Raw genomic sequence first — 5622 nt, forward strand, 5'->3', positions numbered from 1 at the left:
AACCCCAATACGTAACCCAAAAATTCTGTTCTTCCTTCCAGCTTCCATGCTTTACCACACACAGCAGCACAGGCACTGAGTGCTGTCAACAGAGGTACCTACCTGAACAAAAATGCATCTCCCTAGATATGCCCCTTGCTTTTTACCTTCCTAAGGAGTTGAGGCACTTCCTGCTACATTCTCAAGGCCAAATGTGCCCAGCCTCTTTGAGAGGAGCAAGATACACCTTCCCCCACCACACATCCCTCAGCTACTCTCCAAGCTGGCCTAGCTGAAAGAGCACAGCCAACCCCCCCATGACCCCTAACATGACTGCAGTATGCTGCCAGTATGCAAGGGGTAAGGGGTTCGGGGGTACCGGGGAGCAGGGAAAATGGGCTGGATGGAAGGCACAGCTGGATGGTGGCACCCTTGTTGCCAGTGGTGCCCGTTTAGTCTTGGAGAAGACTTGCTTGCCCTGATTAAAATCTTTTGCTCACCACTCTGAAGATTCTGTGTCTTCAGACAGCAGGTAAATAATCTTGTTGACTTCCCAATCTGTGGGACCAAGAACATTTACCAAAACCACCCTCACCCTCAACACCCTCTAAAACACTTTAAAGTACTTTTTCCTCTCTTTTGTGGCTCAAACTCCACTGTGGGTTTGCAGGATGACGTTTGCGTTGATAAGGATGAAGAACGACCTGCCCAACTCACAGCTTTGTGACATGCAGCTGACTCAGCCAACGCACAAGCATCCCGAGACCACCTGTACATCCCCTGTTAGACGTGCACTCCACACAGGCAAACACAACAACACAACACAAAACTGCTGCAAGAGCTACAGCATCTGCACAGCAACACGGCACATGGACCACGCGCCCTCTGTGTGAGCCTACCCTAATGAACTGTAAAATAACACAGTGGGCAAAGCGAGAGGCATGGGAATGTGAAAATCTTAATAGAGCTTCACAATCAAGTCCTAATCTCTCTTCACAACCCTCTCCCGGGACCCCATGGGTAGAAGAGCTGCTGAAGAGGGAATGAAAGGGCAGGGGCAGAAAGCAGCATGGAGAACTTATCTCCCAAAGGGCATTGAAGACTTACACCTCACCCTGTCTCCCAGGGCCATGGTGTCTGCCACCCTCAGACCACACAGCATCTTCTCACACGTGACTATGAGACAACATTTATGACTACATGGTACAGAACGTGAGGGATAACCCTGTTAATAATACATAATAAAGCAAACCAAGCTTTAATTACACTGTACCTTCACAACTGCTCCTCTGATCCAGGAGTCTCTTAATGCTTGACAAACTACTTAATGGGTTCTCACAACACCCTGTGGGAACCTTTTTTAAGAGCAGCCCGCAGCATGGTTAGGTGAGCAGAGGTAGGGGCATCTGGCTGCTCCCATGCTGCAGGGCCATGCTCCTGTAATGCTGATGATCAACCTCCATCATAAGAGCCCTTGTGCAGTAATGTGGCCACAGAGGTGGTCTCAGACCTGATCTGATGGAAAGCCCACCCAGAATTCCAGGGCTGCACCCTCTGTGTTATGAACATGCACCCACAGGCATGAACTTGGCTCCCACAGTGTGACTCGCCTAAGCAACAGAAGCAAATGCTTTAGGTAAAACGTCTGGCCCATTGCTCTCTGGCAAAATTAAACAAATTCAGTGGAGCAAGGTTTTAGTCATCTGTATCTCAATTCTATTTATGTTGCACCAAACTCCAGTACTCAAATTTATATATAATTATGATTAGATATGTAATCTAATTGTTATTAAATATTATACATATAATTTATAAATTTAAGTTATTGGTATGTAAATGTCTAACTTAAATTACAACTATACCTTATTATTTCCTTCTCCTGCCACTTGAATACACAAAAGTGACTGAATAAACAAACTCTAACCAAAAAAATAGTCCTTATTGAAGAACTGCATGAAACAACAACACTGTTCTTTAAAAAAAAAAAAAAAAGATAATCTGAAAGCATTCCCTGCTACCCAGTCCCAGGGTGACTGGGGCCCAGGCCCACTGAGGTAACTGGAAACAGGAGGGCACAAGCCCAGGCAGGGTAGCCAGCAAATAAAATGTCAACAATTTAGAAGAGCAGCGGAGCCCAGAGGCAGCCTCCTAAACAATGGGCAGACACACAGCGTGCAGTAGGAACCAGAAATTTCAAGGAGTTAGGGGAAGAAGTTTGGATGAGTTTACAGGGATTTTGCAATGCCGAATGGTGAATTTTGTATTTAAGAAAAATGCGCTGTTGGAAAGAGGGAAACATATTGCAGCCTGGTGAACCCAGCAGCCTAACTACTGTGGTCCAACTATCAGTTTTCTTGTGTTGGTTAGTTTTTGGGTCTTGAGCAGGCAGCATACTGTCTTTTGCTCAGTTATCTTTTGCAACGCAGTGCTGACAGAGCCCCTTTATATCTGCTGACAGTGCCTACTGCTCATTTGGGAGTGAGCTGCGGCTAAAGCTTATAGCCATCCCCCAAATGGAAAGGGCTGGGGAAACACAAAGTATTGGAGAAGGAGTGGAAGCAGCTCTCTAGCTAAGACTGTGCAATAGTTTCCATCCTAGGGCATGTTTTTGTAGCAGGATAGTGACTAAGATAGTCCAACAAATGCCTCGGCAAATAAGTTTTGTTTATTAGAGTGACCAGGCCCCTCAGCTAGCAAAACACCTCCCCTAGAGCCTGGCTCTGCCCTCATCTGCTCAGTGCTGGGAAACAGCAACCCTGAGTATGTTACTACTCACTGGACTTGATTCACTGATGCTTTAATTGGGGCTTTGTGGGAACACACCGATAAAGTCCATTGCTAATTAACATGCATGTGTTGCTGATGGCCTTGTAATATTCTCTTTAAAACGAAGAGGCTTACTAAGGTTTTGTCAGCCAGGACACACGAGTGACACCAGCCTGGAAAAGACAATTAAGTCTGTGGCTGAATGAGTATCTGCTTCCCGAACCGGTTCTGTGGGTGTGGAGACCAACTGTGTGCTGCTTAATCCCGTGATGAGAAACCAATTAGGAATTACATGGTTAAATTGTCCTGCTTCCTGCATCCTTCCACACAGGCAGATGTGACCTGCTACATGCACACAGACAAGGGGATTTTTCAATTCTTTGAAATTCCTCCTACAGGTCATAGCTATTCCAGGGCCTCAGACACTTCTTGGCTGAATCTAAACTGTGATATTCTTTTAAATAGCAGTAGTATGATTAGATGACTCCTCAGACTGAAGCAATGAAAACCCAAAGCTATGTTACAAGGTACTATCCAGTACTGAGTTCTACTTGCAAAAACCTGTGTGAACTGGTACTGTTAAATATATAGTATGCAGACCTCCAGAGAAACATCAGCTTTGAAGGAGAACAGCAAATAAAATAACAGCATCACCCTTATTTTTCAACATCAACATCTCAACAGTATTCATACCATGTACATACCAAGACTAGGGAGAAGACAAGCAAGAAGTGGACTAGAAATATATCCAGAAGTAGATAAAAATTTACCTGCTTTCACATAATCCATTCTCCAAAAAGATGCATCAATCCAGACAGACAAGTAGCAATCATCCCTGAACGAGATATTACTGGCACATGGAAACCATCGTTTTATTAAGGTTTTTAGTAAGAATGGTTCAGGTGTATTAAGGTAAAACTGGGGGACCAAGGAAAGGGTTGCTGGGAGCTGCTAGACAGGTAGAAAATTTCAGGGTCCTTGATTTCCTTGTAAAGGAGTAATTGATGTTCATGCAGAGGGATGGCAACAGTGTGCACTCCGAGGCAGTTATACCTGACAGGAGCTGAACATTTACCGAAGGTGAAAGTCCGTGTTCAGTGTCCAGTCCCTTAAATCAGATGAATCAGGTAATGATCTATTTTACAAACTTAGCTTGAGCCTTTGGAGAAAGCTTCTGAAAAATCAACTGAAAAGTCAACTGCATCTTTGCGCATCCCAGTTTCTAGGAGCAACAATTCCAGTGGAAGAACTGGACTTGGACCGCAACGAAGCACAAAGTCAGGCAGTCTTGCATGATGCCCTTTGTCTGTCCATTTAACCAGAGGGGGTCCTGATAAGCTCCCCAAAAGGCCCTGGCCACAGAGATGGTCCCTCAAAGTCAGCTGCCCCCCCTCCTCTGCCCCTACAGTGAGAGGGACTGGGCAGCATCCAGCCAAGCAGACAGGACTGACAGCTCCCAAAACACCTGACTGCTCCCCTCCGGCAGCCAGCTTAGAGAGGATTCTCTCCAATTGAAAGCCTTTGCTAATTCACCTTCCTGATGGAAACAATGTTACTTGATTTCCTGGTTTGCAGTGAAATGAAGCTAATCTATCATCTCATCCTGCACGCAACATTTATTCATGTTTTGCAAAGGAAAAGGTATGCTGGGGGAAGATGCCAGCACCTTTAAACGTCTTCCAAGAGACAATTCAATTTTCTTTTCTGATAGATAAGCACAGCCCACAGCCAGGAACATTCCTCCTTCTAACCCTGTGCTACAATGAAGTCCTGATGCAGTTAACATTCAAACACATGGGCTTGAAACACTCTCCCAAAAGGCAGAACTCACATGTGCGAAGACGAGGACACTTGTCCAGGACCACAAGCAAGTAATAGTAGCAGCAGGAGAAAGAATATTTTCAGGTGGCAAGAAAAAGATAAAGAGACAAGCTTCCCCAGGTTGATTCAATTTCTATTTTTGGAAAATATACATGGTTTGGGGTGGAAGAGTATAAAATAGTAAATTAGTAACAGATTACTTCCTTAAGAGGAATTTTCAGTCTCAGGAAAGTGGATTGGAGTATTGAGGATGCAACTCTTCACAAGGCAGCAGTTTTCCAAATGCCTGATGGTGAATCCTGGCTTTTAGAAAGACAGACATACTGATCTGTAAATAACAGCAGACAGACAGCGCTGTTTCAATAAAGTGGTGGAGCTGCCTTGATATTGCTCTGTATGAACCTGAACAAGCAAATGAAAAGCGCTTTGGATGGTGGGATGAACAGGGAGTTCCGTTTCTACGGGAGATTGTGGGAAAACAAGTGCCTTGTGTAGTGCTCAATAGAGTCATCTAAGGTGTTCCTGCTGTTGGAGGAACCCTTTTCCAGTCATCATGCACCCAGGGAAAACATGAATTATAAGTCTAATATGTACACCTTTCCTGTTTGGTTTTTGTTTGTTTATTTTTCCTTGGTATCAAAGCAACAGAGATCTTCATGCAAGCAGTCCATCCCTATTTGTTAAAAACACCCCAAAATGTGCTTAGCTTTAAACATTTGAATGGGTCCTGCTGATTTACGTACTGGGACTTCTAGCAAGTACTTCAAGTGTACTCTTCAGTGTGCAAGGATGTCCATGTAACCCCATTGCAGACTGGGTTCCATGTTGGCACATCTGTGCATATCTGTGTTCTCACATGAGTGATCAGGCTCATTGGGAGAAATTAAATTTATAAGAAGTTATGTGTATTCACATGTATTCCTAGGTTTGCAACCATTGCATATATCTGTACCAAATCCCCAGACAATGAGTTAAGAACTGAGTATAAGTTTAAATAAGTGGAGGAGAACACGAGCTAAAGGTAAAACCTAAACTGATGTCGTGGTTTAACTCCGG

The sequence above is a fragment of the Eurypyga helias genome, unplaced genomic scaffold (assembly GCF_000690775.1).
Source record: "Eurypyga helias isolate BGI_N326 unplaced genomic scaffold, ASM69077v1 scaffold10628, whole genome shotgun sequence".
Taxonomy (NCBI): domain Eukaryota; kingdom Metazoa; phylum Chordata; class Aves; order Eurypygiformes; family Eurypygidae; genus Eurypyga; species Eurypyga helias.